Raw genomic sequence first — 26,711 nt, 5'->3', positions numbered from 1 at the left:
TAGAATGTATTACAAAATAACCTGTTGGATTAGCATAAAAATTGAGTGAGACTTAATTTATACACTGAAATCAATTAGAAGATTTAGATGATGCATTAAAATCCTTGCCAAAACTGTCCTATGAAATAAAATCCAAATTTCAACTGTTTACTCATATAGTCCAACCACTTGGATGAAAGTATGTGCTTGTCTAGGAGAGTTTGAATATTTCCTTTATACATTATTCCTTTGTTTAGTTAGTATTATTATCTACTACATCTCTAAATACATCAAACTGAAAATGTCATCATAGCTTTGGAATATTTTGGCATACTTTTTGGAAGTGCTTAACTTGATACTTTGAAGATTGGAATTTCTTTACTCCAGTCCTGGGTTCAATGTCTGTATATGTTTTTATTCAGCTCTAACCAGGACCACTTGACCATGGTGAGATCATGAATATTTGTGTGTGTTCATGAACTCTTCTCTGGATAAAAAGTTTCCAGTGCTGAAACCATTACCATTGAAATGATGTGAAAATATTCAAAGCTCATCTATCAAGTATGAGCTCCGACAGGAATGCTTTTTAAAATGGGAAACAGCAGAAAGTTTAGTGAATTCCATGAGTCCTGTGTTGCTACAGATGCATTTTGGACCATCAGAGTTAACATAAAATATAAACAGGACAGCACTACCTGTACATGCACAAGTGTGGATTCTCCTGGCACTGCTGATCCTTCAGCACTGGGCCAGCAACAAACCTCAAGTTGACTTAAATAAATCATCACCTAAGTGGTTTTAAAGGACAAAACTGGACACATGCAACCCTCCAAAATCCTTTATTATGCTTCAAATCCATTGTAATGAGTCACTCCATTCTTTTTTTCATTAATATCAGTGGTGGGAAGTTTTATGAAGAAAAAGGAAATAACAAAGAGGTACTAAATGTAAAATATGCTACTTATTTTATTGAGATGATATTATTTTGCCTTGACTTTATTATAATGTTTTTATACTGCCAAACTGTCCCCAACAAAAAAACTTCATTGATTGTTTTATTGCCATGCTGTGGCCACCATTGTCAGGTGTCAGGTTTAATGCTTAAGAACACAAGATGAAAGTTTTCGCAATCAGCACCTTGTATTTCTCCCTTTTGTTTTTTCTTTGCCATCCTTCCCAGATCTGTGCTGCTCACAGGTGCAGCACTCAGCAAGGATAAATCATTTCTCTTTCCTCTTTCAGTTCCATTTTCCCTGCTTGCAGGCTGGCTGGGGTTGAGCAGTTGGCTCCTGTTCCATGTGTTCATTTCCCTCCCTTGGAGCTCCCAGCTGGGTCCCTGTGCAGGCAGTCCCTGTGGGTGTTGCTCTTTCCCACTTTGCTCCGTGGGGCACCCTGGGAGGGACATCCCTGAGCCCTGCTCTGCTTGGCAGCCAGGGAGCCCTGGGGAAGGGCTGCCCCCTGCCTGGTGGCACCTTCTGAGTGTGGAAGGGGCAGGCACAGGTCCCTCGCAGTGCCCTCTTGGGCTGATTGTCTCCCTGCAGTGATTGCAGTGCTCCTGCTCTGCAGTGGAAGGGTTTTATCTCTCCTGAGTCCCAGGGAAGGAGCCACTGATGCCTCAGAAGCAAACAGTGGCTGCCACCAGGGTCAATGAGCACTTACTGCTGTGACCAAAGTGTTTTCTGATGTTTTTCCCTCTGTTCCTGCCACAGCCTGTTCTGCAGAAAGTTTTTGTTTGTTTTTTGTGGCAACCACAGGCTTCTGTTAGAGCATTCTGCATGTCTTTGCAGCCAGGGTATGGCTAGATAGTGATTTTTTTTGTTTTCCTTCATGAAATGGCTTTGTGGGTTTGGAAATCTTCCTTTAATATTCCAACTTGAACAGAGGTAATAATATAAAAGATTGAGTGCTGTGGGAAAGAGGAGTGATGTGTAACTGTCATTTCAACACGAAATCAAAATCTTATCAGCTACAGAATCTCAAAATTTGGAATACCCTCTTCCCCACATCATTTTGGACATGGCTTTTGCTGGTCCCCTTACAGCCCTCTGTGGACAGCAATGTTCCTTACAAAAGCAGCTTGAAATCACAGCCTTTACATCCCTGAAAGCATTAATCCCTTGTTCCAGCACATCAAATGTCAACTGCTTGTTAGCATGATGCAATTAAACACACATAAGGCAGCAGTGAGGGCAAAGACAAATGTTCTGGCCTGCATGAAATAGAAGTGTGAGCATGCAGGTCCCTGCTGTATTGCTCTGGGTATAAAGTTTTTGTAGCTTTCTAAGTTTGCTGTTCCCTCAGCTGTGCTCATGTTTCTGCTTGTCAGTCCAAACCTTAACCCTCATCACTGAACCCATAAGAAAAAAGAAGGAAAGAGGCAGGCTTTGGTTGGTTTTTTTCCCTGTTAAAATAAAGACATTGTAAAATGTGTTTGCCACTGGGAAATTGCAATGGTCAGCTTAAATTGTACTCCCTGTGTAATTGCTGCATTCCTTGTGTGATCCATGTCTGTGGTTTGAAGGCCCTAGTGCAGGTGTTTGCCCTTGGATGGACAAACCCCCACCTCCCCTACTCTTTTTGCTGTGGGATTTTCAGGAATGTCTCTAAGAACATGTCTTCTTCCTGCTGCCAGAATTAGGACAAATGGATCCATGTGATTTGGCCAGAGGCACTACCAAGACAACTCTCCAAGAAAAGAACAACAGTACTGCTCTTCCCTCTCCCTCTTTGCTGTATCCCCAGGTGAATGCAGGCCTTCTTATTTATCTTCCAAATGGTCTAGCAGTCCTTGTATTCAGGCAGAAATTACTGCTCTGCCTGGATTGCTACTGCAGAGCTTCCAGTCACAAATATTATTTTGCTACAGCAAGAATAAACTATTTCAGCTTTTAGCATACTGTACAGCTGGGTACCCACGCTGGGCACCAGAGAGATTCTGTGTTCTTGGCTTTGGCAGTTGCTAGATCTAAATACTGCCCCATGACATTTCTGTGTTCTCTTACAGCAATTGAGTGTTTGAGTTTTTAGAACAACCAGAAAATGTTTGCTGTCCCCTCCCTGGGGGCTCCTTTTCCTGGCAGGGCAGTGCAGTGCCATGCAGGTGCCAGCTGTGTGTGCAGAGCCCCTCGTGTGCTCCCTGTGCTGCCCAGGCCCCAGGAGCAAGGTCCATGAGTGCTCAGCTGCAGGGGCTGTGCTGGGAGCAGGGCATCTCAGGGGCAGCTCTGCCTCTGCTCAGGGTGGAGTTTTAACCTGCTTTCAGCTCTGGGTCAGAGGCAGCCAAGTACAATCAAAGCAGAGGTGTGTGAGTGAGGTCCCTACTGCAGTGCTGAGAGGGGGTTTGTTCTGTGCCCTGCAGGGCAGGCTCAGCTGGGACTGGGGCTTTGTTCTGTGCCCTGCAGGGCAGGCTCAGCTGGGACTGGGGATGAATCCTGTGCTGCCTCACCCCCTCTGCTGCCACGCTGCAAGCCCTGGCTGCCACTGGGGGTTTGGCTTTTTTTCCCTCGTTTTGTTCTTTCCCTGTCATCAGCGTGATTGTTGGTGTCATTTGTGGCTTTGCTGTGATGCTGATTTGGAAAAGATAATATGTAGAATTGTTTTAAATAACAAAGGGCTTGAACAGCTCTTCCATGTTGTAATTTACATCTAGCTATACTAGTTGCTATCAAGTAGCAGCTAATTAGCATATGTCTTAATGTCTGAAGGGCCCCAGAACCATTCTGTGGTTTCCACTGTGTCTGGAAATTAGTTGAGTCCTGCATGCATGGTGTAATCAGCAGGTTTCAGTGTGGTGATTTATAAATTACACAACATGGTTTAAAGCTCAGCTTCACAAAACTGAGAGAAAAGGATTGCCTGATGTGCAGCAGGCCAGCTGTGTGACTGTACACTCATTTCTGTGGCTGCAAACTGAAACTCACCCTGGGCTTCCAGCCTCTTATTGGTGATAAAATTAATCATATACTTCCATGCATTATCCTGTAAGTATGCACAGAATTCCCATCTGACAATCCATTTGATAGCTTAAGGAGGCCCTGGATTCCAGTTAGCCCCATGTGATGGGGTTAGGCCTCAGTGCCTCCTCTTGTGAATGGTTAGTAAATGTTGCCAATCAGCTGCTTATATAGAAAATATTCCCTTTTTTTTTCCTGAGTTAAGAAGCAGGACTGGTAAAAGCAGATGGTATCTTTTATCAGGCTGACTGCTGAGACCAGCCATTAGGCTTTTGGACATAGGCTCTTTTCCAGGTCTCTGAAAAATAGCTCTGATAATGTCACCTATCATGTGTGTGGTCTTGCTCCAAAAAGATTTGCAGCGTTGCATTGGAGGTTCCAGTTCTTTCCTTGTAAAAAGGTGACTGGAGATGATGACATTGTAACCTTGTGGGAGGAAAAAAGAATCAAAGTGTATGTAAAATGTCCCTTTTGTTGCTTGTTCTCACAGCAGTGTTAGTGGGATCTTTCTTCAGTGAGCAAGGCTAGAAGCTATTCCATTTTTGTGCCTTAATTTCATATAAGCCTGAACTTGCTTCTTCAGAGGATGCTCAGAGAAGAATGAGATGTCAAAGCCTGTCCTGGAGCAGTTCTTAGATCCCTGACAGATGAAGCTGTTGTGATGCTTGACAGGCTCACTGCATGTTGCCTAATACAGGCATCCTTTTTATGCAGGACCAGAGTTTGGTGTTTTCCTGTGTACAGAAAAGTTTCAAGTAAAATTCATAGTTCCACCTGGAGCTCCTGGAGTTGTCCAGCTTTGTTTGGAATCTGATTTGAGGTAGGGCTTGTGTTGGTGAAGTCCATTTACAGACTTCTTATGGCAGTGAGTGATGCCAGTTGTATCTGCAGGTCTTAATATACATCACTAGTGTTCCTTAGCCCTTATCTCACAGTATTGCTTGTTCTTTCCAGAGATCAACAGGCTTCTCATAACTAATTCCATTAAAAAAAACCCCACACAACAGAAAACAGTATACAATTTTTGTCTGTGCTTCTGTGAAAAAATTTCAGGTGGTGTTAGAATGTGAAGCAGAATGCAAGGGGTGGAGAAAGGAGATCCTCGAGGAGATTGTTAGATCAGCTTGAGTTTGTGCCTAGTGCTTGGCTGATCTTGGCAGATGGCTGGCAGCAAGCTGGCAGGGATTCCACCTGTGCCAGTGTGGGCAGTGTTGTCTGAGCTAAGGGCAGGAAAAAGAGTGACAAGGTGTTGCAGCTCCTTCTGCTGCCATGCTATGGCTGTCATACTCCTCCAACTCAGCTCTGGTGGGTGAAGAAAGGGTTTTATGCCTTCATTTTCAGAATTGCTATTTTAATTAGCCCTTTAAAGGTTATTTTTTCCTCTTATCTCACAGCTCCATCTACTGTTGGTGCACTTGGTGATATTTATTCTCCAGTTTTCTCCTAAACTCGCAAACAGCTGTTTTCACCTTTTGTGTACTCTTGGACTTGAGTGCCTTCTTTGTCCTCCTTGGTCTCCCCCAGACTTCTCTGCTGCTTTCCTCTTGCCTGTGATTTGCTGTGAGTGCTGTGAGCATCCCCAGGACACTTCTCTGAGTGACAATTTTCTTCATTACTCAGCTCTCTTTGGGTTGCAGGCTGAAGATTGCTGTGTGAGGGGATTGCATGGCAGATGGGGAACATCTGCTGGGAAAGTCTTATCTGTGCACACATTTCACTGTAACATTCCTCTTACTGCAGCAAACTTGCCTTGTTAACTGCAGTCTTGCTTCACCAAGCTGAAATGGTTTCTTGAGCTTTAGCCTCTGTCTCTCCTGGCTCCTTGTACATCAAACATCACCTTTCCTTTTGTACTTCAGGGCTCTTCACCGTGATTCCTGCTGCCCTTGCTCTGCTTCTCTGGCTAATCAGCCATATACTCTCACCCCTGAGCAGTCCAGGGCCCAACCCTTTGTTCACTTCGTCCATTCTCCAGTCACAACCTTTATACTCTTTTTGTGGCTTTTGCAGCAAAAGATGGCACCACAGCACCTGATGAGCATCCTCATTATCCTTCTTCAGTGCCTCATGGAAAGTCTCTTTTCTGTAAGCAAGTGCAGAAAGTGTTTCCTCAGGGCTTCCAAGGAGCCCCCAGTTTAGCAGTGTGTATCTCTGGCAGCAGTTCCCAGGAGCCCTTTGGGATGTGGAATCTCTGGCAGCAGTTCCCAGGAGCTCTTTGGGATGTGGAATCTCTGGCAGCAGTTCCCAGGAGCTCTTTGGGATGTGGAATCTCTGGCAGCAGTTCCCAGGAGCCCTTTGGGATGTGGAATCTCTGGCAGCAGTTCCCAGGAGCCCTTTGGGGTGTGGAATCTCTGGCAGCAGTTCCCAGGAGCTCTTTGGGGTGTGGAATCTCTGGCAGCAGTTCCCAGGAGCTCTTTGGGATGTGGAATGACTTTGGCTGTGTTTTGGTACCATGCCAGGCAGAATGGCACGTGGCCTGGCAGTGGTACTCACATTGCTAAAGATCTGAGCTGCAATGGGGTGCAGCCTGGCCCAGGGCAGGTGGGATGTTTAGAAACCTTAGGAATGGATGTGCAGGGACATCATTAGCCTTGTGAGCTGTCATGCTGTACTCCTGGGGTAGCATTCCCTTGCTACTGGAGCTTGTCTGTTACTCATGCTGGAGTGAAATCTTCCCAAGTTTATGTTGCCCGTCTAAGGAAGACACGAAACACAATTAAAATCAGCTAGCATTTATTCTGGGAAGAGATAAATGTGGCAGCACTGTTCAGCTGCTCCTTTGTGGTGATTATTAATCATTCAGGATGCTTTATGAATGTTAAAAGCTGCCCTGGCGTGCTGCAGTGGGGAATGGGATGCTTCATCCAGAGCTTCCAACGCTCCCAGCCACAGCCCATCCTTCTGTGTGCAGAACACCTCCCAGGAAGGATTTAGCAGAGGCAGGGCCAGATCCTGTTCCACAGTGTTTGTCTGGGTGCTGCACGTTTGTGGGCCATGGGAGGGGTGGTTTTCAATAGTGAGATCTAGCAGATAACACCTGGTCCCAGACTGACCATCTTGTTTTGTTGCTTCACAGGAGGAAGAGTTTCCCAGCACAGCAGTCTAGTTAGACCACTGTTCATCCACCCAGCCCAGAACTCCTATGTAAGTTGCTCACTCATAAACTAGAAATCACAGCTGGGTTACATTTGCAAATGTGCTGCTCCTGGAGCCTGTCCCTCTGTCCATGCATCAGTTTGAGCTCTCAGTCCACCACTGTGACAGCTGTGTGCACAGACACATATACAGGGCTATCACTTCATCTGCTGTCCTGTACTTAGGGTGGTGAAACCTTTCAGCACTATCAGAGTGACTTCCTTCAGCATGTGCTTTGTAGGGCTCATGTGTTTCCCAGCAGTGCTGGCTTACAGTGTTCTACAGAGTCAGCCTTGCACTGCTTTCTGTGGGGATGTCAGGCTGTGAACCTCATCAGGAGCCAGTTTTGTCCTTCAGAACAAAGGGAAAGACACATTTTTTGGTGCTGTGGTGTAGTCACTGCTGGAGTGCCCTGTCTGTTGCAGACAGGAACAACTTGCTGGTGTTGGAGGGGAGCTCAGGGAGCTGGGAGTGCCACTGAAGTCTTTGTTACCTGATCCAGTGGCTTAAGACAGCCAGGACGCAAAAGAAACACCTTTATCACTGAGGAGAAAGCTTGGGGGACAGCGGGGAGCATGGCTTGTTTGGTGAATTTGGAGATAGTGGCATTATTCCCCCAGTGAGAGCCTGCTCAGTTTGTGAGGGATGGTGATACATAAATGACCAGCTTGTGAGGAGGGACTCTGGGGAGTAGCAGTTAGAAACTGCTTCTGTACAGCAAGGCTGCCTCAGCAGCTCTAGGATTTCAGAAGTACAGCTGGGATTTCCCCAAGTGCAGCTTAGCAAAGCCTTTTGGACTTGGCTGGCTCTGGTTTGGTCCATGCAAACCTCAGGAATTGCCATGGCAAAGCCAGGCCAACACAAGATCAGCAAAATGCTCCATCTAGTCCTTGTTCTCACTAAATGGGAGACTTCTCCATGACTGATTTCTGAACCCTGTTGCCATGGATGAGTGTCACACAACACTGACAACTGATGAAACTGCTGCAAAGCCTTCAGGCTGATAACAAATATTGGAGTCAGTGGCCCACACTTAGAAGTACTTGTTTTTCATCCAGAAAATCCAATTTTTCAAGCCCAGTGGAAAGTAACTATTCCCATAAACAGCTCCTGGTACACCTCTGGGTGTCTAGCTCCTTAATGGCTCTCTGTGTGATGTGGGTCTCTAATCTGCTGAATTCTCCTGGGGAAATGAGGGGGAGGTTCAGTGATGAGCTGTGACAGTCACTACTGAGTGGCCAGTCTGCCTAAAAGCTGTCATTTCCTGGGCCAGGGTCAACAGAGGCTCTGGATGGCCCCAGGGAATCTCAGGGGGCAGCTGAGAATGTTTCAGTCTTTTTCTCTGCAGTCTGTGCTATCCAGAAAGTTCTTCACACAGGAAGCAGTGAGGGAGAAGGGAGTACTTGTAGAGGGATTACCTGGAACTGCCTCTGACACCCAGCAAATGGGTTTAGCTCCAGGCCAGACAACTCCCAGTCTCTCATCTCACATCCTCAGCTCCATATTCTCCATGGATACACCAGATATATATAGATAGATGTAGATATATACACAGATATTGCTGTATCTTGGCTTTCCCCTCTGTCCTGGCTTGTCATTCAAGTGGCCCTGATTATCCCTAAACTGAATCTGTTTGTTACTTGTTATAACCAGTGGTTAGAATACTTGAAAAATATTACTGTTTTCCTGAAAATAGAGCTAGTGCTGGGCAGATTTACTCATGCAAACTTGAGAAATTGTGTGTGGATTTCCTATTCCCAAAGGGTGAAATAGTTGACAATAGCATGGCAACTGACAAACAGCAACACAAGTAATTTCTGGCACTCATATGAGGCCAAGGAGAATAGATGCTGCTCAGAAACCAAGTGCATAATGAAGCACTTGGCTATGACAGAACAATAATATCCAGGCTGTCCTGGGGTTCAGAAAGCATTTGCAGTGTTGCAGAGCTGCAGTGGTGGTTTGGTGCACATGGATGCTTATGTGTGTGTGTGTATCCTAAAAGAAAATGAGTTTCCAATTATTGAAGCTTCAAAATGCCAAAAATGATTAGCTTGGGCTTTGAGAAGTATAGATAAGCATGAATTTTAGACCAATCCAAACTTCAATACGGGAGTTCTCTGTTTGACCTGTAACAGGATTCTGGGACCCATCAAGGCTCATCTTCATCAGCTGCATTTGCCTTCTGGAATTCAACCTTATGATGGCCTTGCAGACTTCCCATATTTTATATACAGCTTGGAAGCTTGTTTGATCCTCTCCTAGAGTCCAGGTTTTCTCCCAGCAGTCCTGAAAGTAAAAGCTGCACTTGAGGTCCTTGAAATAACAGGTATTAGAGAACTTTGTCTTATTTTAATTAATGTGCACAAGGTTGCACAGTGTATGAGATCTGTTTAGCACAGGAACTTGCTGGAAATACTGGGAATGAGAGCTCATATTCAATAAGCAATTTCTAAAAAATTTGGGCTTCATTTAAAGCATTGCAGCTGCTGCTGTGTCTGGTGCTTTTTGTATAATAAAATGACACAGTGACTTTACAGCAATTAATAAACTCCTTGTTTTGATACTTGCTGGTGCTTCAGTGGGAGCTGCTTGCAACGTCAGGCTGCTGGTACAGCCTGAGCTTTTGCCTCTCAAGGATAATATGTCACCTTTGTCAGATGTTGCCTCTTTTGGTCCTTAGTCTGTTCCATAAATGCTTAGAAGTTCAGCTGTCTTTTGTGGATTTCTTTCTTTCTTTCCTTTTTGTCCCTGCAGTTTCTGTTTGTTAGAGTTAATTGTTCTAAGACCAGGAGGAGACACTTTATTGTGGAGAAGATGAATAGCAGAAGCAACCAGGACATCTTGTCTTTTACGAAAACTTGAGGACCCCCTTTGTGAAACTTAACATCAGTTAAAAAAAAAGAAATTGCTTGCCTTTTCATTTTGTTCTTCCAGTATTCTATACCTTGATGTTCTCTGCCACGGGCAGTGTTTTGTATTCTGTTTGCTGGGCTGGTGAAGTCTGAATGTTCCATAAAAGCCTCTTTGGGAGAAAGAACCAAGCAATTTCCCCTTCGTGCAAGCAGCAGGATTATTAGGGCTTCATAACTTCTTACTCTCAGAGGCAGGAGCCAGAGAAAAGGAAGGTGGGCCAGACTTTCAGAATTAGGGAGGCAGATCCCCCACAAGGAGCAATTTATTGCTTTAGCTCTAAGCTAATTTACTGAGTCATTCTTGTGTGGTTTAAAGGTTTTGTGTTCTCATGTTGCACTGTGATTCCATAGTTCTGAGGCCATCATAAAAGTGGAGACCTGGAAGGAAATGCACAGAGACAGGCGTGGGCAGCAATCCTGCTGTCTCTCCTTGGACACCCCTGCCTGGCTTCCAGGGGTGGAATTGTAGTCAGGGTTAGCACATTAGATTAGCTATCTGTCAGCTTGGTTTCCTGTTATTCAGAGCTTGCTCTTATGAATTTAACAAGTTGATGATACCATGAGACCACACCAAGAAAAGCATTTAACACCAAAATGCTGCTTATGGCTCCAAGCTGCTGAGAAGCCAACTGCAGAAGAGTATTCTGACAGCAGTGTAGTTACATCCTTGGTCTGGTCCCCTGGGCTCACCTCGTGGCTACCTCTGCTAGAAGAGTCTTTGACTGCTTCAAGAGTTAGAATCCAGTGGTTGTTGCTTGCCCTCCTTCTGAGGCAGTGATCCCAACAGCAGGTGCTGTTCCACTGCCAGGCAGTGAGAGCAGGCACAGCACACACCAGGCTACCAGGAGCTGGCAGGTGGAGCTGAACATGTCAGGCATTTGCTTCCCCTCTTGTTGTACCAGACAGGCTCTGCTTGCTGGCATCCTGCTGGCTTTCTCCTGCAGTAAACAGTGAGCACAAAGACAGGGAGTGTGTTTGTTCCACAGGGAGGGACAGGTGAGAGCCTGCTGTGCCACGTGCTCCTGGCTGTGGGTTCAGATGGACTGCAGTTCACTCATCAATCCTCTCTTTCCCAGGACTTCAGGGACAGGGATGCCACCTTGGTGAAATCTTCAACTCCCCCAGCTGCCTTGTTGATTCTGCCTGGTGCTGGGGGAAGGGCCCAAATCAGAGTGTTGGCTCTGAACACACCAGGCACTGCCTGAAGGGCCCAGTCCAGGGCTGTTTGTATCCCCTTAGGAACTGATGGGGGCTTCCCTGCACTGTGTTAGCAGCTTACTCATTAACAAATGATCTCCTAAATTCAGTGTGGATGGCATCAGTAATTCCTCAGCCCGTTCTGCCCAGCACACATCTCTATGCTGTTGAGATAAAACAAGAAATCCAACAAAAAGCCCAGACTCAGCAGTGTACCTGGGTGATATTTGCCATCAGCAGTGTTACTGAAGCTGGTGAGACTGTCAGCAACCCCTGCTAAGAAATTTCTGTTCTACCATATGACAGCAGTAGCTAAAATAACCCAGCAGAGAGTTCCAGAGAGCCCCAGGACTTTATTAGCTTTGAAAGTGGACAAATATGCAATGAAAGAAGGTTTCTGCCAGAATAGAAAGAAACTGTGAGCATGGAATGACTTGTAAGAGTTAAAGTTCGGAAAATCAGACCTGAGGAATTACAGATTTTTTTTCCCTGTTTATTTTATTTTATTTTATTTTTCTGGAAATATCTTAAGTTCTTGCAGCTGTAGGTGGAGGCAACTCTTTTCAATACTCTTGAAAATGAATAAGTACAAATCTTCATATACTGTTTTAATTCCCCCCACCTTATTTCTTGCATCTCAGAAAAATTTGCTGATTAGCTCTAGAAGTTCATAGCAATGACAGAATTACATTCAGTACTGCCAGTTTTAGTGCAGTGTGACACAACTGTGCAAGTCTCCAATGCCCTCTCTCCAGATTACTTTCTAGTTTTGGTCTGTGAGAAGCCAAATTATTTATATGTCTGTATAACATACTCTGCATTTGTAGACAGCCAGGCAGCATGTTTTCCTTGTAGCACCAATTTGTGCACAGGGCTTCCTGCCAAGCAAACAGCTTTCCTGACATTTAGTGAATCTCTGAGTTCAACTCAGCACAAAAGTCGTTTGCAGAGGACCTGTTAGCTGGGTAGAACATGTCTGAGGAACTTTGCTGACCCCGTGCTGGGGACAACAATCACAGAGAGTGGCTTGGTTGGTGTGCAGAAGGAGAAAGAAAAACCCAACGTGCCCCATGTGGTTGTGCTCCACTTGGAACAGACATTTAAAATAGACACTTTCTCTCAAAGGGAATTTTAATCAATACCTGCAGAAAAATCTCTTGGCTTTGCCCTGCTCCCTTCTTGTAAGGGATAATGCTGTGCAGAGATCTAGAGGAATTTTAGGAGCCTGGTCTCCTAGCTTTAATCATCTTGTAAAATTCCATATAGCCACATCATTTGGGGGTTTTTTCAAGTCTGTATCTTACTCTAGAAGTAGGTAATCTTTGAATCTCTGTATCTCAGGCTCAGCTGGAAAAATAGTTCACTTTATGTATGTTCTGATTGTTAGGAATGAAAGCTCTATTTCAGAGTGGCTGCAGGAATTGTAACTCTTCAGCTGTGCTGGTAAGAATGTACAGCCAAAAAAATGAGATATAAGATCTTCTGCTGGACTACTTTTGAGTTGATCTGGGATGACAGAACCTATTTCAGGCCAACAGTTATTCTAAGGTTTCCATGGAGATTAGTGATGTCACAGGAGCAACATCTGAGTGCAGTTTGCTAGAAAAGGAGGCTGTAACGTTGTAGTTTGCATTTTTGTAAACTCAGAGCAGCAAAGCCCATTTTCTCCATGGGTTGCAGTTTGCTGTGATTTGTGCTGAGTGTGAGCTGAAGCCATGCTTCCAGTGTGGTGTCAGGGATGGTCTCAGGGCTGCCTCATGCACAGCCTGCTGCAGCTCCTGCTGCTGTCCTCACCTGCACATTGTAGGCTTTCCTGTGCTGCTTTATTAAACCCTGGCATTTTCTGTCTGCTCTCAGTGGCTTTAGGAGTCATGCCCAGGTTTGCTTGGGAGAATATTGCAGTGGATGAGTATGAAAACTGGAATAAGTTGTTTTAATAACTCATCTCTGAGTTTTCTGAAATGTAGGAGCTGCCACAAAGGACTGTAGGGGGAAGACAGTGGAGGTGGCAAAGCAGGAAAATACAGAAGGTTAACAGAGCCATGATTTAAAGCTAAAGTTTGGCCCTTAGGAGTTTGAAATTGTTACCATTACTTGCAGTTTTATAGAGACTAAACTCCACTCACTGCAGGGAGAGTGCTGCCCAAGGACCTGAGTGTGTTCCTAATGAGGGCATTGTGTGTTTGCACAGGGCTTTTGCAGTGCTGGGGGTTAGGAGACCCAAAGGTGCCTGGGTACCACTGGAATTCCATAGCTTTTCAGCAGTTCCTGCCTGGGAAGCAGGCTCTGCAAGCACTGTTATTACCTGGTGTGTGCTTTAGTTCCACAACTAAAACGGTGGTTTTGCTTGCCATTAAGGGATCCTTACAAAGATGCTTGCCAAAATAGAAGTCAAGAAACAGTACTTGAATTTGGCAGAGTATGGGGGAATAAAGACTTTTTCAAAATAAGGTAAATGGAGGGAAAAAGTTTTAAGATTTTTATGCATAAGTTGAATTCAGTTTTATGACTGAAGCTCTTGTTACCTGTACAGAAGCAGCTGCCTGTAGGAAGAGCTCATGTTTATTGAAGAGCAGTCAGAGTAAGGGTAATGATGGTAAACAATGTCAAGTCTCTGCATCCCCTGGCTTTGTCAGGAGATTATTAAGCAGAAAACAGTTTTTTCTGGAGCATCTACTGTGCCTCAGTCAGCAAACCTGGCTCTTGTTTCTTAACTGTAATTGTAACAGAAACAGCTTTTGTATGGAGGGGAGTGTCAGACTCTGGAAACTCGCTTTTCTGACTTGCACAAGTTATCAGAATGTTCTCACATTTCAGAGAACTTAGGGGGTTTTTAGAAAGTGAAGCAGCAAAGCACCTCTGAGCTCAGATCCTTTCATGTCTGAGTTCAGCAGGAAAGGACTTCTTTTTTCCCCCAGGCCAGTTTCTGAATTCCTGAAATGCAAAGCTTTTGCAGCAAGAGAATGGCCTACTCTGATACAAACCGACTGACAGCTCCTCCTGAAAATCAGGACAAGTTAATACTTTCCACATGTCCCCTGCCCCAGTTCTGCAAATTGATTATTTTGAAAAGCTAAGTAAGCCTATCTTTATTTTGCAGGAAATGTTTGGTGCCATTAGGCAGCAAGGCTGTTGAAAAGAACAAAGCTGGAACAGCTTTTGATAATGTCCTCAGAGAAATGGCCAATTGCTGTACAAGTGATACAAACAGGACTGTTTGTTCTCACTGGGTGCTGAGCACATGAAAGTTCACACACTTCTTCGTGAGCCTGAAAAGGAGTGAAATTCTTTTGAAGTCTCAATATTGGGCCAGTTTGAAAATCTGCCCCGTGCCAGTGATCTGCCCCTGTGTGACTGTTCTACAGGAATGCAGCTCTGGTGATTACCTGGAGGGTGGCAGCTCTTGGGTTTACTTGGTTTCAAAAAAGGGGAATATGTCCTATGAAGCAACAGACTCTTCTGCAGGTCTGGGCATAGCAGGTTAGCAAGTTTCATTCACGGATAGCAGGAGTTACTCAGTGTGGGAAGTGTGGCCTGGGTGTAACAACTGCAGGCTGTGATCCTGCCCTTGCTATTTCCTGTGAGATTAAGGTTTAATGAGGAGATCTGTAGTCCATAGCAGTGCTGAAGCACCTTTGTGTTTGTTAAATGGACACAAAGTTCAAAGCAGAGGGAAGTTACTGAGAAATATATTGTTCCATATGTTTTTAAGCACATTCCTTCAGGAGAATAATCTTTCACATCTCCTGAGTCATGCAGATGATTGCATAATTGATTGATGGCTTGTATGCAAGCATCCTCCCATCCATCTGAATTTCTCCCTTCCAACAATGCCTTTTGACTGGGTTCTGTTACTTTCTAACCATGTTTGGCAATGTTTTGGTATGCTGAGTTTACTTGACCAAATACAAAGTTTACTTCACCAAATAGAAAGTAACAGCCTGACAAACACGGAGATAAGAATCACTGAGCTTGCAGCAGTGCTTAACATCTCTTTTAATATTACTGGGGGGTTTTAAACTTTGCTGTAGAAAAAAGAACAGTAGATGTCTGCTTCTACCTCCTTATCTTCTGCCCTGTCACCCCTTCTCTTTGCCCATTGTGCCAGTGGTTTGGGGAGTGAAAGAGCCTTCTGTAGGTACAGGCCCACCTGGGAGCTGTTCCCTAGGGGGAGGCACCAACCACTGTTGGGAGCAGCTGATCTTGGGCAGGAGTTTTCCCTTCTAGGATCGAGTCAGTCCTTGGTCCAGGATTGTTGCATTGCCTATGCCACAGACAACAGCAGAGGCTAAGAAGTTGCCAGTTCTTTACATACTCCTCAGGAAGGAGTGGTTTTAATTGTGCTGTTTCATTTGCACTTTGCTGTAGCAACATAGAACACCCCAATATGTGTGTCGTTCACTTTATAAAAATGAGTGGTTTGCTTCTGCATGGGAAAAAAACCCCAAGTTAGTAAAAAAGTGACTGCTACAATTCTTTCTGTGTTAAGGGCCTTGAAGGGGCTCCATATTATGCAGACAGAAAGGTCCCTGGCTCTTACAGGAGAGGGACATGTCTGGGGGGAGAGCACCAGGGGCTTATACAACAAAGCTTGGAAGAGGAGAGAAGAGCTGCCTTACCTGGTGGTGCTTAATAATGATGACTGGGAATTAGTTTTCCACGAGTTTTGTTGGTGGTTAATCACAGAGGAGTTCCAGAAGTTAAGCCAGAACATTCTTCTGTGCATCTGGTTTTGATGCTCTGGAGAATTGCTTCTCTATTCCCTGGGACTGTTGGGGGGTGGCTGCAAATGTTGTCAGAAAGATCAGAAGATTAAGGGGAAAAAAGTCACTCTGGCTTCAACTTTGCTATTTCTGTGTTAGTCCTGAGACCATGGCTCTGTGTCCAAAGCTTGGCTGTTTTCTTTTCAGCTCTTCTCATACAGTTGCTGGGTGATTAATAACTGTGAACTTGTCTCACCTATGGTGCTGTACTAGTTGTCTCACCATAGTGCTGTACAGTACAGCACTGTACAGCACTATGGTGCTGTACTGTATCAGTGAACCTCATCCATAAAATCTGGAGCTTTAAAAGCTGGTAGAAATACATAGCTTTTTTCTGTCTGCAGTGCATGTTTTTTAATATATTTAAAGTCCCTGTGTAAGCTTTTTTTTTTTTTAAACTCTATGGGAAAACTGAAGAAAACAACAGGGCCACATGAGGGAATTCCATATTTGCTTTTGGCATTTAATTTCCATAAAGAGGAGGAGCCTGTTGACACATAACATTTCTTTCCTTTTTTTTTTTCCTTTCCAACTTGCAAATGTTATGAAAGCATTAAAAGTTAGTTCCTTGTTGTCAGGGTTCCAAGATAGATGTTTGCATAGTAGATTAGATGTAATATTTGTGAGCTTTGAAAACAGCTTTTGGGCTGGTGTTTCATTAGCAGGATACGAAGCTGTATCATCATAAAGGGCATTAATTCTCCAATGCCTGTTTCCTTTACAAAATTGATGAGATTGTAGAGAGATAATGTACCATAGTGACTGCAGAGCCATGAGCAGATCATTGGTGGGGTAAAAGCAGAGGAATGTGCAGTTATGACTTGTTCTCCATGGTAAATATGGTTCATTGTACCTCAGATCTTGCCACGTTTTTATCGTGGCAAACCTTGGCACGAGATGGCTCAAAGCTGGAGAATTGGAGTTTGGGAAGATAAAGCACCATACACAGGGAAAGGGTTATTTCAGTATGAAGCCCTGAGCTGCACTGTCTGAAAGCCTGTAGAGATAGCACCTACCTGTGCAGGCAGTCCCCTCAGAGCATGCCTGGAGCCTCTGTGCTGCATGGCACAGAGAGCTTTGCCTGCCCTGGTGCCTGCCCTGGTGCCAGCCCTGGTGCCAGCTGGATAAAGCAGGAGTGACCCCTGCTTTCCTGCAGGCTGCTGAACTGAGGGTTGCATTCCTTGCCTCTCCCGATCCAGCTTTGCAGTCTTTGGACTCTTGGTGAGGAAATGACACATTTAGCTGTCAGCTTGCAGAGATGGAGCTGTTTCCAGGCGTCCTGCTGCCCATCCTCCTGCAGCTAAAAATGCCTTGTCTTGCCTCAGCCCCAGGGATGGCACTCGGACCACGCTGCCCTGCCCCTGCAAGATTGTGCTGCTGGAATTCCTTTAAATACTCCTCAGCACTGGGTTCATGTAAATCAGCTAATTACCAGCCTCTGCTCGGGCTTCCATGAGTGCTGAGTAGTGGAACAGAACGATTTAATTTCCCTAACATATTCTCTTGGCACTTTTGCATGCGGAATATGTTGCTCTAAAGCATCCCCTGATACCAGATCCTTGGCTGTGCTCCAGAAGGAGTTCAAGTTGAAAGCATTCAGTGTAATTCCAGGGTTGGCAAACCTAGAGCTGTCACCTTCCCTGCTTCCTATAATTCTGCTGTCTGTCGTGCGGGTTTTCCTCCTCTCTCGCAGAAGATGATCTTGCAGAAGTGTTTAAACTGTGAATCAGGGATTACAGCTGGCACTGCTTATGCATATGATATTCTCTTGGGAGAGTAATTAAGCTGAGGTGAAGTGATCACATGAATCTTAATATTTGCAAATTCATTACACTTAAAAAAGGACTGTGGAGTTCTTGGTTGCATTGGCAAATGAGTGTGATTGCCTCCCACTGTAATTTTCACCAACCACTGTTGGGAGCAGCTGATCTTGGGCAGGAGTTTTCCCTTCTAGGATCGAGTCAGTCCTTGGTCCAGGATTGTTGCATTGCCTATGCCACAGACAACAGCAGAGGCTAAGAAGTTGCCAGTTCTTTACATACTCCTCAGGAAGGAGTGGTTTTAATTGTGCTGTTTCATTTGCACTTTGCTGTAGCAACATAAAACACCCCAATATGTGTGTCATTCACTATATAAAAATGAGTGGTTTGCTTCTGCATGGGGAAAAACCCCCAAGTTAGTAAAAAAGTGACTGCTACAATTCTTTCTGTGTTAAGGGCCTTGAAGGGGCTCCATATTATGCAGATAGAAAGGTCCCTGGCTCTTACAGGAGAGGGAGATGTCTGGGGGGAGAGCACCAGGGGCTTATACAACAAAGCTTGGAAGAGGAGAGAAGAGCTGCCTTACCTGGTGGTGCTTAATAATAATGACTGGGAATTAGTTTTCCACGAGTTTTGTTGGTGGTTAGTCACAGAGGAGTTCCAGCAGTTAAGGCAGAACATTCTTCTGTGCATCTGGTTTTGATGCTCTGGAGAATTGCTTCTCTATTCCCTGGGACTGTGGGGGGTGGCTGCAAATGTTGTCAGAAAGATCAGAAGATTAAGGGGAAAAAAGTCACTCTGGCTTCAACTTTGCTATTTCTGTGTTAGTCCTGAGACCATGGCTCTGTGTCCAAAGCTTGGCTGTTTTCTTTTCAGCTCTTCTCATACAGTTGCTGGGTGATTAATAACTGTGAACTTGTCTCACCTATGGTGCTGTACTAGTTGTCTCACCATAGTGCTGTACAGTACAGCACTGTACAGCACTATGGTGCTGTACTGTATCAGTGAACCTCATCCATAAAATCTGGAGCTTTAAAAGCTGGTAGAAATACATAGCTTTTTTCTGTCTGCAGTGCATGTTTTTTAATATATTTAAAGTCCCTGTGTAAGCTTTTTTTTTTTTTAAACTCTATGGGAAAACTGAAGAAAACAACAGGGCCACATGAGGGAATTCCATATTTGCTTTTGGCATTTAATTTCCATAAAGAGGAGGAGCCTGTTGACACATAACATTTCTTTCCTTTTTTTTTTTCCTTTCCAACTTGCAAATGTTATGAAAGCATTAAAAGTTAGTTCCTTGTTGTCAGGGTTCCAAGATAGATGTTTGCATAGTAGATTAGATGTAATATTTGTGAGCTTTGAAAACAGCTTTTGGGCTGGTGTTTCATTAGCAGGATACGAAGCTGTATCATCATAAAGGGCATTAATTCTCCAATGCCTGTTTCCTTTACAAAATTGATGAGATTGTAGAGAGATAATGTACCATAGTGACTGCAGAGCCATGAGCAGATCATTGGTGGGGTAAAAGCAGAGGAATGTGCAGTTATGACTTGTTCTCCATGGTAAATATGGTTCATTGTACCTCAGATCCTGCCACGTTTTTATCGTGGCAAACCTTGGCACGAGATGGCCCAAAGCTGGAGAATTGGAGTTTGGGAAGATAAAGCACCATACACAGGGAAAGGGTTATTTCAGTATAAAGCCCTGAGCTCCACTGTCTGAAAGCCTGTAGAGATAACACCTACCTGTGCAGGCAGTCCCCTCAGAGCATGGCTGGAGCCTCTGTGCTGCATGGCACAGAGAGCTTGCCTGTGCTGGTGCCAGCCCCGAGGCCAGCTGGATAAAGCAGGAGTGATCCCTGCTTTCCTGCAGGCTGCTGAACTGAGGGTTGCATTCCTTGCCTCTCCTGATCCAGCTTTGCAGTCTTTGGACTCTTGGTGAGGAAATGACACATTTAGCTGTCAGCTTGCAGAGATGGAGCTGTTTCCAGGCGTCCTGCTGCCCATCCTCCTGCAGCTAAAAATGCCTTGTCTTGCCTCAGCCCCAGGGACGGCACTCGGGCCACGCTGCCCTGCCCCTGCAAGATTGTACTGCTGGAATTCCTTTAAATACTCCTCAGCACTGGGTTCATGTAAATCAGCTAATTACCAGCCTCTGCTCGGGCTTCCATGAGTGCTGAGTAGTGGAACAGAACGATTTAATTTCCCTAACATATTCTCTTGGCACTTTTGCATGCGGAATATGTTGCTCTAAAGCATCCCCTGATACCAGATCCTTGGCTGTGCTCCAGAAGGAGTTCAAGTTGAAAGCATTCAGTGTAATTCCAGGGTTGGCAAACCTAGAGCTGTCACCTTCCCTGCTTCCTATAATTCTGCTGTCTGTCGTGCGGGTTTTCCTCCTCTCTCGCAGAAGATGATCTTGCAGAAGTGTTTAAACTGTGAATCAGGGATTACAGCTGGCACTGCTTATGCATATGATATTCTCTTGGGAGAGTAATTAAGCTGAGGTGAAGTGATCACATGAATCTTAATATTTGCAAATTCATTACACTTAAAAAAGGACTGTGGAGTTCTTGGTTGCATTGGCAAATGAGTGTGATTGCCTCCCACTGTAATTTTCATCTTTGCCTTGTGCTTACTCTGAAATGTTTGCTGCTGTCAGAGGCAGGAGTAGTGTATTTTAATTTCCCATTGAAATTCTTGTCAAAGAGTCTGTATGGAGGGTACAGGAACATTTTGACTGGCTGAGTGGAAATTATTTAATTCCCAAAAAGTTTTGGGATGTGGCCAGATTTAAGCTAACAGGAAAAGGAATTTAGTCAAGGTCCTGTTTCTCCTCAGCAGTTGGGTCCAAATCCTGGAAACACTCTCAGTATGCGTTCACCCATTAATTTTACTGCAACATGAAATAAATCTAAATATAGACATAAGTACTGGCAGGTATTAGCCAGCTAGTTCTATTAATTGAAACATGCTGATGTCACTGAAGATTCCTTTAATGGTAGCTGCATTCTTTGGCCCTGTAGATACCATCAAAAAACAAAACATGTTTTAATCCTCAGACAGGAGGAGTAGTGTCTACACTATTTATACAAGACTTGGCAATCAAGAGGAAGTTGTAGATGTGCTAATGATGTGTTGTTGATTGCCTGTCTCTCATCTTACTGCAGTGTTTCAATGGCCAGAGATCCCTGTTACCAGCTGAGAGAATGATGCCTGTGCTCAGGCAGCAGTGTTTTCTTGTAGCAGGGCACTCCCAGAGCAGAGGTGTGCCCTGGCAGCCCTGCAGGTGCCTGTGCTCAGGCAGCAGTGTGTTCTCCCTGTGGCAGGGCACTCCCAGAGCAGAGGTGTGCCCTGGCAGCCCTGCAGGTGCCTGTGCTCAGGCAGCAGTGTGTTCTCCCTGTGGCAGGGCACTCCCAGAGCAGAGGTGTGCCCTGGCAGCCCTGCAGGTGCCTGTGCTCAGGCAGCAGTGTGTTCTCCCTGTAGCAGGGCACTCCCAGAGCAGAGGTGTGCCCTGGCAGCCCTGCAGGTGCCTGTGCTCAGGCAGCAGTGTGTTCTCCCTGTGGCAGGGCACTCCCAGAGCAGAGGTGTGCCCTGGCAGCCCTGCAGGTGCCTGTGCTCAGGCAGCAGTGTGTTCTCCCTGTAGCAGGGCACTCCCAGAGCAGAGGTGTGCCCTGGCAGCCCTGCAGGTGCCTGTGCTCAGGCAGCAGTGTGTTCTTGTAGCAGGGCACTCCCAGAGCAGAGGTGTGCCCTGGCAGCCCTGCAGATCAGTGTGCTGTACCTGTTCCCTTGCTCAGCAGAGATTCCTTCTGCTGCCTCCTTCCAGAGTCATGGATGGAGGCTCCATTTGGATTTAATTGTACAGCATCAGCCTCACAGGTTCCAGAGGCACAGGGTGGGTGCTGAGTGAAGCCAGCTGTGGTCAGGGTCATTAACCCTTTGTAGGTGGTGGCAGATCACAGTGTTGATGGTACTGTTGGACCCTGCTCCTCACTTCTTTTTCCAGATAGGGCAGCATGGGAAGTGGCTCAGAAAGCTCATGTTGTTCTCATTCTTCCTTCAGTCCTTGCATCTTTCAAATCCAGGATTAAAAGAAGCTGGATTGAAAATTTTAGGTAGTAAATCTCATGCAAGTACTATAATTTGTTTCAGTGTCCTAAACATGGTAATAAGGATTGTGTAGAAAAGTGCTTTGGTCCCTCATTTGTTTTCTATTTTAAGCAGCTAAAAGCATCAGTCTGGCACCAAGATAAAATCCACTTTATTTTGTAGCCCTTAAAGATTTGTGTTCCCATTTACTGGGCATCGTTATTTTTGTAATAATTAATTTCAATAGATCCTATATTTAAAGAGAAGTGTTTCAGAATTGTGTAAACTGGAAACTATGTAGCAAAAATATTTACCACATTTCTTTCAAACTTTCAATGGCTTGTTCTTTAAGCAAAGTACTCCCAGCCAAGTTGCATAAGTTGGGATGCTTTCAGGATCACTTTCAGGATCACTTCTGCCCACTGGCTCAGCATGGGCTGGTATTTCATCTCTCACATCATGCAGGTTTTTACATGTGCCAGAGTCTGCACATCTGAACTCCTGATTATAGGTCATACTGGAAATCAGTATTTTTAATTACTGCTTTTATTTCAGGGGAGAAGAAATCCTTTAAACCACTGAACTTGCCAGAAATATTAAATTAATATCTACTGCTGAGCTTTCAAGGAGCCCAAAGGTAGCTCCTCTAGGAGGCAGCTTCTCTAGGGCTCTTCTGGAAATGGATTCAGGGTTTAATGCAAGTCCAGCACTACAGCTAAGTCATACCTGCTGGGCTTTTGCTTTGCACTGGGGTTTTTTATTGTAGTTCTCCCCATGGCTTCTGAAGGAAGGGTCATTGCTGGAGTTTGTGTGTTTGCTCATTGTTTATGGTGACAAAGTGCTGGGAAGGGTTGGGAGCACCCAGTGCTGGGCACAGAACCTCAAGGGAAGCATCCTGCACCACCTGCTCTGTCATCAGTCATCTTTTACAGCTGCTCATTTCAGCACCTGAGCAGCTTTTAGACAGATTAGTCTCCAGAACTGATCACTGGAAAACTGATCATGGCTTAACCGTGGCTTTGAAATATTCAGTGGGTTCTGCAAAGAGAAAAGGGGAAATCCACGTGCTGTGGTGTCTGGGGTAAGAAATACAGAAACCTTTGAGAGTTAGAAATCTTCTCCAGGGCAGAGGACAGTGAAACCTTTGAATAGGTTGCCTGCAGAGCTGGTTTCCTCTGGAGCAATAAAGGTGAAAATTGGTCACAGTTCTCAGAGTGGAGTAGATTTGGCCCTTCCAGGGTCTGAATAATGGAGTACATTATCTTATGAGAGTCCTCCAACTCATGGAGCTCATGTTTGCTTTGGGTTTTTTGGTGGTTGTCTTGTATTTAGGATTTTTTGGGGGGTTTTGGGGTTGATTTTGGCTTGTTTGAGGTTGAATGTCTGCCTGAAGTCAGACACTTACTGACTTACTGGAATTTAGTCTTTCTATCTTTTATTAAATCTAACATCTGTGTCCCTCTGCACAAGACTTGTAACCTTGAATAATCCTCTAGAAGCAATTAAACTCTGCATAAACATGCAAAAAATTTAAATATGTTTGCTTTGAGATACCTCATTGTTAGCTAATTTCTGTGCATTGAAAAATCCATGTTACATACATATATATATATATATATACTACACACACACAGGTTATTTGGAATGAGATTGGCAGCACATAAGATTAAATCTTCTGGATCTTTTAGTCACTAAATATTGAATTTAGAACAGCCTGCTCATTTTATGGAGAGAAATAATTTGAAGTAGAGCTACCCAAAAGGCAAGATCTTATCTAGTAGCAAAAGCTGTGCTTGTTAGTATTTCCAAGCACGTAGAGCACAGCTGAAAAAAAATCAGATTAAAATGAAGCCAGTATTTATTCTTAAGTGGAGTTCACCTGATGGCCTAAGTTTTAGCTTTCATATTTTCCAGATTCTGTGCTGCATTAGTGTGTAACTCTGAACTTTCATATAAAGTGTTAGCAAGTTCTCTTCACAATCCTTTTCCAGCCCAAGAACTTGCAGCTTCAGGCCCAAAAAGTGTAAACAACAGGGAATTGAGGAGCATGGGGCTGCATAACCTGGAGCTGTGATTGGACAATTAAACCAAACGTGGGAATGGGTTTAGAAAACTTATAAAAGTGTGAAAACCTTGTGTGACATGCCCAAGGTGTATCCTTTGAGGCCTTTAAATAAATCCCTACTTTGTTCTTTAGCTCTGTTCCAGGGCAGCCTCTCAGCATCACACCACCAGTCCCATCTTCTGCAGCTGACAGGCACTTTGGTGTGCCACTCGACTTGATGACATCTTGATACTGACTTTAATCTGTCCTTTTTAGTCTGCCCAGTCGGTTTGTATTGTTTCCCTTCTGGTGAGGGATCACTGCAAATAGGAGTCTTGGTGTCTTTAATGTGGCTGAAGTCATATTTTCCAAGAAGTGACCATTCTGGTAAAGCACTTACATTAAGAGCATCTAATAAAAGTGATTTAATAGAGGGAATTACAAAACTAAGCAAAGTTTAAATCTTATTATAAATTACAGATTCCTCTGCAGCATTTAGTTTGTGAATATTTGGAATGTACCTCGGGGAAAATGGCTTTGGATCCAAGGGTATTCAAAGCATGGAATAAGAACAAAAAACCTGCAAATGAGCTGAAAATCTGGCAGATCCTACATGATGAGGTGCTGAATTTTACTTTGGCTCGACTGTTAGGAATGACTGTTAGAAATGTTGCCAGCTCTGATTGAGGAGCACCACACTGAAGTAGAAGCAGGGTGCTCATTTCATCATTAGCTCGTGTGGCAATGGGAATTTGCTAGAGGCTTCTGCGGGGGTAATTCTCACAGTGGGCTGGGACAAATGCTGTGATGACAAGAAGCAAGGATGGGTGTGTTGGACTTGGAATGAGCTTCCAGTACCATGCTGGAATCATTCCATAGTGGCTGTGGCAGTGTGTCACTCTGTGGCTGTCAGAAAGCTGACCTTACAAACAAGTCAGAATCCATAGGGAAATGATTAGTGAGCATTTGGGATGTTCAGAGGAGTGGGCTGGGAGCTGCAGGTAGAGATGTGACCCCAGACTTTGAGGGACCAAGCTGTGCTTTGACTTCACCCAGTATTTGGGCTGGATTTGCAAGTGGATTTAAAGATTGAAACATGTAAATGGTTCTCTGGAGTTCCCAGAAGTGTGTGAGTGAGCTGGATTCCACAGCTGTTTCTGGCCACATCACAGAGCATATCTATTAGCATTATAAAGATCATTATCTCCTCTGCTCCTGTAGAGTGTCCCTGGCTCTCAGACCTGGGCTTGGAGGAGCTGTGTCCATCCCACTGAGCAAACCTCTGCCATCCCACCCTGTCAGGGTGTTGAAGCACAAGGGGAGACCTTGTGCCATGTCAGATTAGAAGTTTTGGGGAAAATTGCCCTTTGATATACAAAATGAATGCCTCTGCTCATCTGCAGAGTGAGAAATGCAATTATTCTCTTAGGTCATCTCTGTTTTCTGTCCTTCATGGCCTTTTCCTTGTCTGTGAGAGGGGTCTGTTTTTCTGGGGAGCTTTCCAACCATCTGATGGACAATGCTGTGCACAGGCAGCATTCTTTACAGAAAGAATGAGTGGACATTGTGATGTCTTGGGAAGGCGGGTCTAGAACAGAGATTGGATGGAGTTAAAGATAAAGCAGGGATTGATTCCAAGGATCTCCTCCATGGCTCCACCTTGGGCAGCACCAGAGCCCAGCCAGGGCTGCCCCCAAGATGACCCAAAATGGCCCCAAAATGCCCGGCCGGGCACGGGGTCTCTCCCTGGGATCAGCTCTGCTCCATTCCCACCTTGCAGTTCATTGTCCCAGCCCAGCTTTAGCCCAGGCACTCCCACCCTGCTTGTTTTTCTCTCTCCAGCCCACGGGGTTTGTGCTCCTGGCTGAGATTGGGATCATTTGTCCTTGGTGCCCAGCTGGAGCAGGAATTGTTTTGTCTCCCTGCTCTGTGCACAGAGCTCACCATCCCATAATATGGAGCCCAGACCCACCCACTAAAGCAGCACAGAACCTGAACAATAGAAAAGCCAAACCTGAGGCATCAGTGGAACGGGCTGGCCAGGGAGGTGATGGAGTCACTGTGCCTGGAGGTGTTCCATGAAGGACTGGATGTGGCACTCAGTGCCATGGTCTGGCTGGCACAGGGGTCTTCAGTCACACGTTGGGCTCAGTAATCCCAGAGATCTTTTCCAATGGAATTGGTTCTGTGACTCTGTGTGGAAGATGGATGCAAAGATTCTTGTTTAACCAGGTGCTGTCAAGGGCTTTGGAGCAACAGAACAACTTGTGAAAATTGTGATGAGCACGTGTGTGTCACACTGGCTGATTCTCTGCCAGCAGAACGCCTGGCACTTGCATCCTTTGCATCTCCCAGGTGTCCCACCATCCCAGTTCCCTCTCCCAGTGTTCACAGCAGAGGCACTGGGCTCTTCCCTGAAGGCAACAGAGCAGTTCTGTGTCATCTCTGTGTGCTCACTGCCACCATTTATCATTGTTTGCTCACATCTTTTACAGAATGAGAAAAAAATAGGTTTGACGTGCCATTCAAGGTGTTCTTGACATGGGTCACTTGACTCTGGCCTGGGGATGGTTTACCTTGAAGCACTGCTTGCAAATTCTTCAAATGCCTGTGGGGGTTCTCTTGGACCCTTCCTAAGCAGTGGTATGTAAGCCAGGCACAGGTTGGAGTCAGTGGGGAACAATGCCTGTGTTTCCTGGTTCAATTTCCTTCAGTTTCCTGAGTTTCAGTCCCAGCTTTATCCTCAAACAGTGGATTTGTTGAAGAAAACTTTAAATTTTAAAGGCTGGAGTACAAACCCAGGGTTTGGATTTCACCCATGCTTTGGCTGTAGTAATCTTAGCTTGCAGTGCACCTGCCTGGAGGGGCTCCTCGTTGGAA

General features: G+C 45.0%; 1 protein-coding gene across 7 annotated transcripts in view; it reads left to right on the top strand.

The window, feature by feature from the left end:
• PLCB4 (phospholipase C beta 4) overlaps positions 1-26,711 on the top strand; it is a 185,577-nt gene that overhangs the window by 61,001 nt on the left and 97,865 nt on the right. For 6 of the 7 annotated variants that reach the window (XM_050972618.1, XM_050972619.1, XM_050972616.1 and 3 more), the window contains exon 3: positions 7,006-7,073. The exons of the other annotated variant lie outside the window; for it this stretch is intronic. The gene's annotated coding sequence lies outside the window, so the exon portion shown is untranslated. The remainder of the gene's footprint in view (positions 1-7,005; positions 7,074-26,711) is intronic. 7 annotated transcript variants of the gene reach the window in all.

This window comes from Serinus canaria, chromosome 3, assembly GCF_022539315.1.
Source record: "Serinus canaria isolate serCan28SL12 chromosome 3, serCan2020, whole genome shotgun sequence".
Lineage (NCBI taxonomy): Eukaryota > Metazoa > Chordata > Aves > Passeriformes > Fringillidae > Serinus > Serinus canaria.
The sequence above is the reverse complement of the archived record's forward strand: the minus strand, read 5'-3'. Positions and strand labels throughout refer to the sequence as shown.